This window comes from Chamaea fasciata, unplaced genomic scaffold (assembly GCF_029207755.1).
Source record: "Chamaea fasciata isolate MVZ Bird 193981 ecotype frontalis unplaced genomic scaffold, bChaFas1.0.hap1 SCAF_7, whole genome shotgun sequence".
In the NCBI taxonomy this organism is placed as follows: Eukaryota; Metazoa; Chordata; class Aves; order Passeriformes; family Sylviidae; genus Chamaea; species Chamaea fasciata.
In genome coordinates, this window is record NW_027094092.1 from 48,411,755 (window position 1) to 48,426,716 (window position 14,962).

Consider the following 14,962-nt stretch of genomic DNA (forward strand, 5'->3'; position numbering starts at 1 on the left):
ATGAACAAAGCATCGAAGTCTTTTATCTTCCTATATTATAACTACCTCCTCCTCCACATCCCTAGTGAGCAGCTTTGGATTTTTTCATCCCAGCAGGCAAAATCATAGGGTTTTGTCTACCTACACATTCAAGTCTCCCCTACTGACATTCTCTCATTTCTGAAAATGCTACTCCAGCCAAATTCTCTGATAATATCCTGCTGACCACCACCAGCCACTGCACTTCTTTGTTAAACCTCAGCAGAATTTTGCCTTAAGGACCTAAGAAAAGCTTTGCTATTGCTGTTTCAAATTTGTTAGTGAATTCAATAAGAGTAATTCACTGTGTCTGAAGAAAGATGGACTTGCCCTCAAAGCATGGGGATCAGTCATCTTCTTTCTCCATCAGCTTGTCCAGCTTCCAGCCTCTTCAGTCCCCTTCCAGCCTCTTCAGTCCCCTTCCAGACCCAGCATCTTCTTGCTGTCCTGTTTTAACTGTCTTCCCCTGCAGTGTCCTCAGAGAAGTCTAACCCCTCAACTGATACTTTGAATCCACCAACAAAAAAATCTCCTTTAGAGCTCTTTCCTTCCCCTTTGGTGTTATTTACTGATGTATCAAAATTACCATAAAAGCTCATTAATAAAACACAGATCTGTATCTTCCATAAAGCAGCTTATCTCCATGAGATTCCAGAAGTAAAACTACTGAAAGCACAAGAAAATAGAATGTCCTTTAGTAGTTCTTTGCTCAGTCATACTACATCAATTAATTTACTGAAGCAGATTAAATTTTTACTGCTAATATATTTATTTTATTACTTAAAGATGTTCCATCTATTTCTCAGTGTCGAGAGAGTGAAAAAGAAGAACTTGACAGAGATGAAGAAAGAATAAGATGATCAAAGATCCCTGGGCTTGACAGGTTTCATGGGGAAACCATCAGTACCAGTTTATGAGTATGAATGAAGCTATCAGTAATTATGATAGTGGTATAAAGTTCCAGAGCATACAAAACACTTTTTTTGTAATACTTCAAATTACATAATGGTTAAAAGACAGACTGCTTTGCAGTACCTTCTATATAAGAATCTTAGCTATTATTCCATAAATATAAAAAGAGTCACAATGAAGGCAGGAAAATTTAAACAGCAGTTCAGACATCAATGGTGAAGTACAGCGAAGCTGAGGATCCCCAGCCTTACATCAAACTAAAATGCCAATCCTAGTCCTACAGGCAAATAACCTCTAAGCTACTTTATAACTGATGTGCAACATGAGTCAAACCAAGCTGCAACACACCTGCCTGTAACATTTTATCTTAATGCTACTGTCCCTTGGGTTTTGACATCTCCAAGGGGCATACAAGGAATTCACAGTTTCCCCAAGGCCAGAGGTTCCAGCCCAAATAAGCCAATGAATGTCAAAGCATAAAGAAGTGAAAGTGGGAACAACATAAAAATGTCAATCTGTGAGTTCCACCTTTAATAAATGTTGCTAGCTCCCACATTGCATGTAAGGTAAATAGGCATTACCAGTAAGTAGTGTTTGGTGTAGATTTATTTTGTTCTGTGACCTCTCCATTTGGTCCAAGAGAGAAGGCAGTAAAAGCAGAATGGGTCTATTGCAATCACAACACAAAGAACAGTCTTTCACTTCATGCAAAAAATACTAGCACAGATGGTGAATCCACACTTTGCAGGAAAATCCATGTGTTTCCACATTAATGAGACATGGGTTGGAAGAACACAGTATTATACACTGTCGTCATTATGTCAAAAGTGATTTGTTGTCCAAGCTTAGGTGTCCAGATGGTACCAAAAATACTCCAAACTTTCTGTAAGCACAAAGCTTTCACTATAATTAAAAAATGGTTTCAGAAAATATACTGGTGTCTCTGAGTATTTCTAGTTCACTTTTCACTGCTGAATATGCCATGTATTTTGCTTGCAGTACTTTAACAAGAAGGACATACATGCACTGGAAAACCTCAAAAGGCAGAGCTGGGAAATGCTACCATAGGAGAAGGAAGATGGGCAGAACCATCACATTCCAAAGTGCTGAAAAGAAGGAACCAGGAAGCCAAGAGCATATCATGCTTCTTCCTTGGTGGATACGAGCAAGGTCTTCAAAAAAGAACCAGTCTCTGGTCATGGAGGATGCCACAAAAGCAAAATTACAGAACTAAGTGTTCTGCATTCAAACCATTAAAATTAGCTCCAATGAGGAGCAATGGCCCCTTCTGATTCAGATCAGATTTAACCCCCTCCGTCCACGATGGGTTTATCCATACAGGAGCCAAAGCAGTTGGATTTTATAACTAAGTTCCATTATTAGCACACTTTATTTTCTGATAGGAGCCTCAGAAATCTTCATAAAAGCTTGCAGTAAAAGAATTGCTTTCTTTTCTCTTCCCTCTAGCTGACTCTCACAGGTTAGACTGTATTTTTTCTCTTCAAAGTAAATTGAACAGCTTCTCTTAAAAAGCTAACATTTGAAAAAACAGCCTAGGAAACACCAGGCTAAATTTGACAGGTTTTCCTTACGTTTCAAAGCCAGGGAAGGGTTTTTCTGGAAGAAAATGACACCTTTTCTACTCAAGAAGACTGAAAATCTGCTGCAGAAAAAAAAATGGGTGGAAAAAAAAGAGGAAAGAAATAAACTGCCAGGACAGTATGTGGGTGGCAGGATTCAGTCTTTAATCTGACAGGTGTATGTCAGCACTTCTTCACAAACATACCTATAAGAGATGTGATTGTTTTCCTCTTGTTATCATACTGATTCCTAATGAAAGCCCTTGTTTTTTGTGTTACCTTCCTGCCAGTCTCTTTGTCTGATGTCCAAAAAGTGAACGGGTCAACAAAACAAGAAAAGCTGATGCCTTTCGTCATCGATGTATTTGCTCTTCTAAGTGTTTTAAGAAAACTCATCTGAAATTGAAAATCATGTTGTCAACCATGCAGCACACAATGTGGTCCAAAGACTGGTAACTAAGGAGCAGACACGGGAGGTGGCTGCTCAGCTGATGGATATAAATAGTAAAATCCTAGTCAACAGGATATTATTGTTCTTTGGGGTTCCCAAAGAAGCCTTAAGCGATGGATCAGCTCCTACGCACATGCTGATTGCAAGCCAGTGCCTGTGTGCAGTGGGAAAAACCTGCCCAGGGAAGACTTGGGGCTATTTCAGGACTTAGCCTCAGCACTTCCCATGCTCTGGCGGGAAGAAAGATTGAGAAGGTAGGGGGAAAGTGCTCAGCAAAGCACCTCTCATTTATTCTTTCCTCCTAGTATTAATAACGCACCTCTAACAATGAGATTAAACAGCAATGCTTTCCTCTGCACCGGCAATGAAACCAAGCCTAGATGGAGATGACCAAACAAACACCAAAGAGCTTGAGAAACTGGGAATAGACAACAAAGAAGGAAAGGAATCTTCCAGGAGCAGGTCAGAATGGCTTATTTATCAAATTGTAACTCCACAAGACACCAGTTTCAACTGGCTTCAAATCAAGGCAGTTTACACTCCCAGATATCGCAGGGCTTCCATTATAAACCACATTTAAAGGTTAGGCAATTAATTGCCTCATTCCTCAGTGACCTTTGCAGTAAGAAAACACAGAATCTGGTTGCTGTCCTATTTCTAATTTTGTTTTTATTAACTCTCTGATTTCTTTCTCTTGCAGAACATGTTCATTCCTATGATCATTCAGGGCAGACACACATCCTTCGATAGATATTTCCCTCCATTCACACAAGATAAATATCCCTCATCCATACCCTCAGCAAACTCTTCCTTGGTCTTCCTCTCTATCCCACCAAGCTCTTTCAGACTTGTGCACAAGGCAGACAGGGTTTTAAGGCAATGGATATAGCACTGCTGTTTGTTAAAATCACATTTGGATGATTCTGAGAACTGAACTGAAGAGCATGAATTGACAGCAAGTTCATGCTGGGATAAAATTTAATCTGATTCATTTATGCATGCAAGCAGAAAGCTTTTATTAGCATACATTTCTCAAAGAAAACAAATTATAGTTCCTGGAGATGTTCATCAGTAATTACTCTCCCCCATCTAGCAGGAAGTTTTTCTTCCTTCCCCAGCTTCACTTTATCTTCTTTCTAGAAACACATACTCAAAACAAAATAATAAAAAAAAAACCTCCCGTAACAAACTCAGTGAACTGAAATAGTACAAAGAGCCAGAGGGAACACAGCTAACCTGGATCTTAACTGAGGTAATTCCAAAGCCCATAGAGGAAAAAGGAGTTTCTACCTGAAGTTAACTAGTAACTCAGAGATGATCAACATAAGACATCAAAAATACATCTTCACAAATGGGGAAAAAGTAGAGCAAGGCAGGTTTATTTCATTCTACAAACATTTTGTTCTTCTTGAATTTAAAACACCCCAAAGTCAAGCCAAACTGAAATCTGGTTGCAGTTAACCTTCATACCAACTGGTGTGCACTGCACAGAACACCAACAAGCACATGCAAGCCCAGAGGGGAACCACCTGCCAGCAAACATGAGAACACCACATGCTGGGGTGAAAGTTGGGTCTGTAGCTTCATGGTAATTATTAGCTGCAAAGGTTTACTATGGAGAAGGCAGTATATATGTGTTAGAGCTCACATGAATTGTTAGGGGACATTGTTACCTTTTGCTATAACATAGTGAAAGAGAGAATATGTGAAGAAAGGAGTTTGGTCAGGTAGTTCCAATGGTCACCTTGAAAAGAGAGTATAAAGATTCAAGGCCTGCTCCACCAAAATTTTCCATGTTCATACACAGAAAAGCATGTCATTAGATTGTTTAGATAACTTTGAAATCAATCCACTGGCTTTCATGTGCCTTTTATCCTAAACCTAACTTAAGGGTGTATTTCATCTAGAGAAATACATTAAAACAATGGGACATTCAAACAAAAAACAAAAAAAAAACAAACAAACAAAACAAAACAAAAAACCAACACCCAGAAATAAATTCCTACTAGAATGCAGTAGGAAATTTCAGTTTTAGTCAAGACAAGCAAAAAAACAATAAGAAAGAAAGAAAGAAAGAAAGAAAGAGAGGAAAAGAGAGGAAAAGAGAGGAAAAGAGAGGAAAAGAGAGGAAAAGAGAGGAAAAGAGAGGAAAAGAGAGGAAAAGAGAGGAAAAGAGAGGAAAAGAGAGGAAAAGAGAGGAAAAGAGAGGAAAAGAGAGGAAAAGAGAGGAAAAAGAGAGGAAAAGAGAGGAAAAGAGAGGAAAAGAGAGGAAAAGAGAGGAAAGAGAGGAAAAGAGAGGAAAAGAGAGGAAAAGAGAGGAAAAGAGAGGAAAAGAGAGGAAAAGAGAGGAAAAGAAGAGGAAAGGAAAGGAAAGGAAAGGAAAGGAAAGGAAAGGAAAGGAAAGGAAAGGAAAGGAAAGGAAAGGAAAGGAAAGGAAAGGAAAGGAAAGGAAAGGAAAGAAAGGAAAGGAAAGGAAAGGAAAGGAAAGGAAAGGAAAGGAAAGGAAAGGAAAGGGAAAGGAAAGGAAAGGAAAGGAAAGGAAAGGAAAGGAAAGGAAAGGAAAGGAAAGGAAAGGAAAGGAAAGGAAAGGAAAGGAAAGGAAAGGAAAGGAAAGGAAAGGAAAGGAAAGGAAAGGAAAGGAAAGGAAAGGAAAGGAAAGGAAAGGAAAAGGAAAGGAAAGGAAAGGAAAGGAAAGGAAAGGAAAGGAAAGGAAGGAAAGCCTATGTGACATCAATATTATCTGAGTGCCAGAACTCAGGTTTGGACCCTCTCTGCAAAACCAAAAATTCCTAAATGCTACTTCACATCCACAACAGCCCCTTCATTCCTCTTTAAGGATGCTGCATGCAAGAATACACATGTGTAGCAGGACCAGAAAGGCAAGAAGAAATGGGCAGCCGTCCCCAATCTTTCTATCAATCTTTCTGGGCATCACATTAGCACATTACGCTGTATTTTCCATGCAGCTCCTGTGTGTAGGCTCCAAAACTGATCATTAGTATGATAAATGAAATGAGTGGAAACTTTGGCTCAAAGAGCCCAAACTGCTGCAGCTCTGAAGTCAGTCACTCTTCCTAAGCTTTGGTTCATTAGTGAAATGAGAATACAAGAGGTCAAGTGAACATTCAGTTCATAATTAAGTGCCTAAATGACAAAGCTGTTTACTGGCTTGAGTGACGCAGCAAGGGGGTCTCATCAGTGCTTGCTGTGGCATCCAGACTGCTTCTGCAACTGGCTTTTGTAATCAGTGTCAGCAGAAAAGCAAGGGACTCACTGTGCATGAAAAAAGCTGAGATCCTGCATGAAAAAAAAATTGCTCTAGAGCCATCTGTGGATGGGCAATGAAATAATGCTTTGTCCTTCCCCAAAATTAAAGTGTCAAGGACTTGAAAAGTACTAAGATCTGACCAGTTCAAACCAAATCTGAATACAACTTGCTGTATTAATTAGTTTCCAAACATTTTTGAAACAGATGGATATCAGCTTCCCAGAGCTCCTCACTACACTGGGATCTCTCAGCACCTGAGAACGGCCCCTCCTGGCTCTGCCTAGGTGTGGACAGGAAGTGTGCACCATCCTTCTCCAGCAGAAACGGGCTCCCATCACCAGGGTCAACCCATCAACCACTTCCTGACTTCACAGGAGTCACACTGGTGCAACCTCTAAATTCTTGTACTAAAATAAACTCATGATGAGTGATACTGTCAGCGGCAGCTTAGACAAAGGATTTTACAGCATCCCTTAGCTGTGCTAGGTGCTTCCTCTCCTCATACACGCAGGAGTTGAATGAAGGTCTCCTACCTTCTTTAATTCTTGTGATAAGAATAAGGAAACATGTTTTAAAGTTTTGAAAGGCCAACACTGAATATGTCAAAAAGACTGTCTACCTTCACAAGAAGAAATGCAGTTTAGCCAGTAAAAACTCATATACTGTCTTCTTTCCAGTGGCAATAACCAAACAACTTCTGCAAGAAGACTGAGCACAAGTTATTTTAAACAAGATTAGGTCCCTTAACAACTCTTTGCTCTATAATGGGAAGAAACAGAAAAACTCAGGGAAGAGTCTAAAACTTCAAATCATCCCTTGTCCTGAGAGATCTTTAAAAAACTGAAACAAACAAACAAACCCCAAAAAACCAAAACAACAACACAAACAAACAAAAACCAACCAACCAAACAAGAAAAACAACAAAAAAAAAATAGAAAAAATTTAAAGCAACAGGAACTAAATGTTGTTCAGTGGCATTACTCATCAGGCCAGGAAGTCCCCTACACAGCCTGAAACCTGAGAACAAGGAGAGGGACCAAATGCTTCCCAGCTACTCTTAAGTCTTACTCCTGGAATCACTCAGGTCCTGTACCAGAAACAGGCCTATGGAGTACCTTATCAGAAAGGGAGAGTCAGTGGGAATTTTGTCTCTGAAAGATCATCTTCTCATTTGGTCAGGATTTTTTTGTTTCACCAAGTTTAAGTATGACGTGCAAATGCTGGCCACAGTCCCTCCCGCACTATCTAGGTTTCTGAGGAACACACTCTTCCCCACGGGCCTGCTTCTGTTTGCCTTGTTACTCCCTGGGCAAACAGCCCAGACAGATTTATGTTTCATTCCTTGTATTTAAGACAATAAGTCTGAAGAAGACATTTCATACTATGTTATTTATAAATTTATCTTTATTAAGTTACAACTGCAGTTCATGTTTATCATAAGCATCAGTAAGAGCCAAGAAAACTTTAATCATGTGTCCAGATGCAGTCATATGAAGGATCAGATTTTAAGTTATCTTCATTGGCATTGCTTTCACTTGTCACAGAGCCAGGTCTCTCTTGCCCTTCCCATTTCTCCCTGAGCCAAGAGAAGCATAATCAGCCCTCAGTTGTGAACTACCCTGAGTGAATACACCAAATACCTACTGACATACATTAGGGGGTTCTTCAAAGAGACTGAAACAAAATGGCAAAGTACTTCTATCTGGCCATTAGTGCACACCAGGAAGACAGCCTGTGCATGTAACTGCTCCCTCTGCTCTGGCTGCAGTTCAGAGCTTCAGCTGGAGTCCTGTGAAATGGACACTTCAGGCTGTGATGAGACTCTCACAACATATGAATAACATATGGCCTCCCAATCGTCGGGGGTTTAGTGCACTGTTATGTGCATCTCTTGAAGAAAACTTAGGAGAAACAGGCTGGATGAGTAAAAATGCATCTGGGCCATTTCACGGGTATGGATAAAGCACCTCTGACCTTAGCAGGGCTCAAGAGGAGCTCAGGCACATGGAGCATCTAACAGACGTTTCCTGGTAATGGACACTACACAAGAGCAGTTTTGGACACTACAAAATCCACTCATCTCCACAGTTTTAATTATGATAAAATGAAGATCCAAAAGGATGAGTGCATTAAATATAACAAGGACTGGACTACAAATTTCGTTTTTAAAATGAACCCTGTGACAACATATTTAATGAGTATTTATTTTGTAAACAACTGGAGTTAAACTACCAATTACACTACCAAAAGAGGAAAAACATAATGAAGCAAATCAGCACTAGATTTGCTAGAAAGTCTAAAAAAGTCTCATTTCTGACTGCTAACAGTAAGAGATGCTAATATTAAAAGTATAAAAACCAAGGTAACTCATTCTTCACAAAAATACCAGGTCTGAAATACATTGACCAACATCAGCACTAACTTTCAAGATACTAAAATGTAAAATACATTTTAATTTATGTCTGAAATTAATTAGTGGAAAGTTAATAGAATCCCTCGAAGTATTACATTATTGTAACAAATATGTCTTGAATCACGTTATCAAATAAAGTAATGGGCACAGGATTAGAGTCATCTTTTAAGTGTTTTTGATAACATCTATTCAGATTCAGTGGGATTTCTGGTTTAATAAAGAAATCCTCTGCTTAAAGCTTACTGGTCCACAGGCATTCACTCGGTAGAAATACAGGCTGTTGCTATTACGACCATCCCCAGAAGAGTCCAATTTAAACTTCAGTTCATGGTTATACAGCCTCAAACTGCAGCTAAAATACAGCTCAGCTCTTTGCACAGAAATATGCAGCAATTACAATGAAGTAAAATTCATCCTGCAATCCTCCACCTACAGTCCCCTGTATTTAACTGGTTGGGAAGATATAAAAATAGAATAACAGGTACAGAGACATGTAGAAAAAGATACTTATTTCTTATAAGGTGCTGTGATGCCCTTCACCACCCCAGCACTGACTGACATCTCACTGCTTATCTGATAATGTCTATTCCTGAATATGTTTTTGAGATCATTTTGAGTTCTACATGACAAGACAGATATTTGGTTCTTTCCCTTTAGACATATGCCCTTAAGAATCATTCTGAAACAACCGTAAGGTTCAACAACTTAGGACGTAAACAAATAATGTCTAAATGGACACTGACAAGGCAAAATGCCCAAGGTTGCTTTTTCTAGTCCAACAGAAGTCTGTCTTTAAAAGTGAAAAAAGGAAATCAAGTCATCTCTTTGTAATATTTTCAAAATAAATGCTACACGTACTTCAGAAGGCAAGTGACATAACCTTGAAATTGTCCTTAGGAGAAAGAAAATTGTTTGAAGTTCTGTCCAAGTCAAGTGGACAAAACAAAAACAAGCAGGAGAACTACAAGAAGTCCATTATATTTTTAAATCATCCCTAGTTTTAACACAGTGTTTTAAAGACTCTCATTTTTAAAACTATGACTTCAGGCAAGTGATATGATCCGAGGTCTCACCAGCTCTCCTAATGCTGGGGCTGGTCAGCACTTGAACAACAGCTCACCCAGGAAAGACAGAGAAGGTGATGTTGGTAAGTGACAGCACATCAACCCCACGCCTCGAGTCAGATTCATGCAGCTGCTCAACAGAGTCTCTCTTAAGACAAAGTGTCAGTGCACAAGTGAGTTCATGGGACTGTGGAGCTACTGTGCATGATTTGAATTCGGTGTCATTTCATCCATTCAGTGGGACAGAGAGCCCAGACTTCAAATTTGTTAGAGAAATGAGGCACTAACCTTGTTAAAACTGCATGATGAAACATGCAATCTGCACTGTGTCTCACCTCCTTCTGCGTCTTTATTTCAGTGCCAGGGTTTCCTACATCTGGAGCAGGTAAATCTTCCTTCCATTGCTGACAAATACTATCAGGTAAGAGACTGCCCTTACAAAGACCATCCCCACTAGGACACTTAGGTTTCCAGCTTTAACTTTGGCCTCTTACACCTGGATCTGAATCTTTATTTGGGGGGTTCACATTTATAATTCTCAGGCCTATTTAACTTCACTTTTATATAGAATAGGATCACTTTGTAGTTGTACAGCGCTTTGCCTAAGGTTCTCCTGACAATTTAATATTTCCAAATGTCACCTGAATCTACAAAGAACTCCACTAAATGAACATGCCTACAGGCAGAATGAAATCCTGCTGAGTATGGTGACAAGTTATAGAAGAGTTAAAGTAATGAACAGTTACAGCACCGTACTTTTGTCAGAATGAATGGATGCATTAAAAAGGTTTCCTCCTACTTGTGAAATTTCCGTGTATTTGAAAAGCATGTCAAACTATAGCAAACAAGTTGAATGCTGCTGTATCTTGTAATTAAAGGAAAAATATTACTCTCTGTAGTTAAGTGCAAAAGTAATTAAAAATATGCCTCATACACAAATAAAAAGAAAAGTACAGAGAGAAACATTTTCAGGTCTGACTATAGCACCTGCCTTTGGTCATCCATCAGTGATGCTTAAGCCCCTGCAAAGTAAAGATACATAGATACTCTCACTGCCACAATTAACTTCTGTGCATTAGGCATTTGTATTACCTCTTGAGACAGAGGTTTTGGAATCTGTTACCTCATAAAATGCTGAGATTCATGTTAGTTACAATTATAGTTACTACTGTCCAAAGCTTATGAAGTCCAGCTCTCAAGGATCCAAACAGGAAGACAAGCAAAATCAGAGTGCTGGGACTTTATGACTAAGTGATCCACCCAGAGATATAAACTATGGCGAAGAACCAACTGGGCTGATACTGTTCAGGTTATTTCTTCCAGTCTGTCACCCTTTTTTTTTTTCCTCCATTATTTCTGTCAGTGCTACAGTACAGTCCTGTGTAGCCCTCCAAACACTTTGTGAGGCCATGAACCCCTCAGCGGAGCAAGAATGAGAATCAAGAAAATAGTTAAATCTACAGAAACCAAGGAATAAACATTTACAAGTTTCTGTGTGTTCTGGATCAAACCCTGCATGAATTTGAGCAGCAGGACACCTTGACTTGTCCCCTGATAGCAGAATGGTAGAGTTCTACCACTCCAGCCTATCTGCTCTATTAGAAATATACAAAATGAACATTCAAATCATAACTATTTTAAAGTTGTGTTAGCAGCACTTGTCTGCCAGAGATGAACAAGACATCTGACTGCACAATTATTCATCTCTATATATTTCATTCCAAGCAATGTAAGGAAAGACATGTACTACTCAACAGACATTTAGACTATTGCAAAGCACACAACCAACATATCCAAAAAGAGGATGAGGATGTCGCTTCTTTCTAGCAAGTGCAATTCACTACATAAGGAAGTATATTTTTGATGATCCTAAATCAAGTTTCCAGTAGGGAAGATTTTAAAATATTCTTGCATTGTAACAAAATGTTCCCAATGGTGTTATAATGAAAGAAAGAAAGAAAGAAAGAAAGAAAGATAGGGGGGAAAAACCCACCTCCTGGCAAGAAATTAATTATTGAGCATTCCCCTGCTTGACAATGCGTTCCTACATTCTGTGCAGGCTTTCCATTTTTTCTCTCTCAGTATGTGGAGAAATTCACTATGGAGAATATACAAACAGAACAAAGAGCACAAGGGTACCAGTTTATTAAATGTATTTAGAAACTGAACAGACTGGGAGAGAGGAACTTGGTTTGTGCATCACCACATCTAGTGTTTATTCCTTCTTTATATTCCTCTCTCCTCCATTAGATTGTCATTTCTGCTTCTGTTCTCTGAAATCACCTCTGTTGAGAATGGAAGAATTGCACCTGGTTTTAGCATCATTTAGCTGATACAGTTTTGAAATCTCACTTCCCTTTAAAAAAAAAATAGAAAATCTCTTGATGGAAAGGGAAAACAGAAGCCCATCATTATATGCCTAAATATCAAGATGTAATTTCATTTTTAAAATCATTCTTTTTTTCCACCCCCAAAGTCCAGCCCATTTAGTACATTTTACCCCTTGCTGTCAGTTTTAGTCTTCCTATGAAAAAGCTGAAAAACCCACAGAGGCCATAATTTAAGTCATTAGTTACACAGTTACATGACAGAACATATAGTTCCTGAAGCTACTTCTGCAGCCAGCACATGCACCAACAACCAAATCTTCTCAATTTGGTGGGATCATACCACTGCAAAAGCACCTTCATAAGAGCAGACACTTCCCAGTAATTGGCATCTTGGATTCTTCCTGGATGTGGAACAACCAAACTAGAGAGGGAAGATGCAACAGACTGAAACAACATATGCTATCTTCAAATAGAATTCTATGACAGCAATGCTTTACAGCTTAGCTAAGACATAATGAAGACAGTTTCATGAGAAATAAACAATTTTCGCTTTTAAAAAAGGAGGCAGAGAAGGTATGGTAAACTGCTACAGCAGATGTCTGTATGATTCCTGCAGAAACCTTAATATCAGTTAGGCTGCTCAGGACCCTTTCTCACAGTCATCAGCACTTGGGCTCTTCCAAGCTGGGCAGGATGGCTTGGACAGCATGGCTGTACTGCCTCTATCTGCTCTACACACCTCACATTTCCCTGGCTCTGTGCACCAGCCCAGAAGTCTCCACCTCTGCAGACATGCCAGTGTTTGCATGTGTTGCTCATATCTGCAAATATTTAGCTGCTGCCTTCCATCCTCTCCTTACTTCTTCTTGGGTCTACATTAATATGATGGGTTCCCCAGAGACCAGGAGGCATCTCGCCATATGCAAAACGTAATGTCCCACTGAATGGGAGCATTCTGGAATGAGATAAACCATCCACTTCCATCCTCTAAACACAGCTGGTGTTACAAGAGAGCTCTGCAGGAGCTGGAGATGCAGCAGCAGACAGGGACCATCACTGCACGGGGTCCTTCATGTGGCTCTGGGCAGCAGGGCCCTGGGGGGGGGGGGGGGGGTGTCTGATGGTGCTGATGGAAACTCTGCTGTCCTCACCTAGTTTCTCATCCTAAACTCTTGACTTTCTAGCCCATCAAGGCTGTTATTGGTTCTACAACAGATAGACAATGATACTAAGCAATGATCCAGATTGCATTGTTTTGAGAGAATGAATTTTGAATTATAAAGCAGAAACACGTTTAATACTACATATGAGCGTAGAGCATATGCTGCCATTTTACAAGAAACTGTTCTGAAGAGAAGCATCATGCTCTGCCACCAAGCTCCCAAGCGACAAAAATCACACTCTCACGAGTATTAGACTCGCCATCTGTAAAATGTTTTTCATCTCTAGAAGACAGTGTGAGGACTATGTGTTACAAATCATTTATTTTGTGACAGCTATTATCACTTGATTTGGAGCAGCACCTTAGAACAAATGCTTTTTCTGCCCTATAAGAGCTCATGTGAGGTACGAAACTTCTTAAAAACCCATTTAGTAGTGCAAGCAAGATGGTTATCAATATATGTTTCAAAATTCCTCTTGGATGGTAAGAAGAGAACTGGAAGGGTTTTTTTCATGAACATAATGGCATTCAAAGGAATTTGCTCTGTAGGATGACATTTTCCTACACAGCTACAGGAATTTTAGATGAGGCTGTGTGCATCTGTATACATGCATTTTAAGTTCCAGAAAGGGAAATTAACCATTCTCTCACAAATGATTGAGTATTCTTTCTCACAAATGCCCATGAATTAAGGATTAAACTTGGTTTAATTACTATAGTTTTGAGCAACAAGAGATCAGAGGCAGGCCAGCCATGTAAACATAGAAAATCGAAAAGGATTGAGACAGAAACTACATAGAACTACAATGTAATGAGAGACTGTCAAAACCCAAGGGGAATGCAATCTGGAAACAACAGCCCTGACCATACTCAAAATCTGAATTTCAGAGGTTAAGATGACGCAGGTCAAAATGATGTGGAGTAGCTCCATCAGCAGCTAACTGCATTAATACACCAGAGCTGAAAGAATGGCTAATTTGACTCTCTTTTCTGATAAATTATGTATCTTCTATAATCAATCCAAACCGAAACTAATTTCCAGCAATTGCACTGCTCTGCCAGTAGTCAGTGCCTTAATATAATTATGCATAGACAGGAAGAGATAATGACCTCTGATTCAAGTCTATTATTTTTATGGAACAGGAAGATACATCGCAGTATTATGTGAGTTATTGATTCAGATCAGTATGTTACATTAAACAAGTTGTTCTCCCATAAACCACTGCTGTTTTTTTCCTCTTCCATCGAATCTTGTCATCTTTCCCAATCACGAGGAGTTACCTGGTGAGGGGCAAACACAACTTTGGAGGAACTACAACTACTACTACTACATTGATACTGATCTACACTCAGAGCCAGGTATTTGCATCCCTTCCGCCTGCACAGCCTGTGGCAGAATAGGACAGCATCCCGTAGATGATTTATCCAAAAGCCCTGTCCATGTTTATTCAACAGTAGCTTATTAGAGGATACATTAAATCGAGTCCTCTGATAGTCATCGGGTCCAAATCGCGGTGGTCCGGACCCGGAGCCATGCCCTGACCGCGGCCGAGTGACCCCAGATGTCCGCCGGGGAGCGGCGGGCGGGCTCCGCCCGCAGCTGGGGCGCCCCGTCCAGGCCCCGCGGGGACCCGGCGGTGCGACTCCCGCCACCCCACGGCAGGGTGAGCCCCGGCGCCGCCCGGCCACCGCCATCTCCCCTGAGCCCAGCCGGAGCCCGCAACCCCCGCGCCGACGGTCCTCGGGGGAGGCCGTGGGTGGCAG

The 14,962-nt window shown here is 40.2% G+C and overlaps 1 protein-coding gene across 2 annotated transcripts in view; it reads right to left on the reverse strand.

The window, feature by feature from the left end:
• Positions 1–14,962, reverse strand: part of CLMN (calmin) — a 75,334-nt gene that overhangs the window by 59,800 nt on the left and 572 nt on the right. The window lies entirely within an intron of this gene.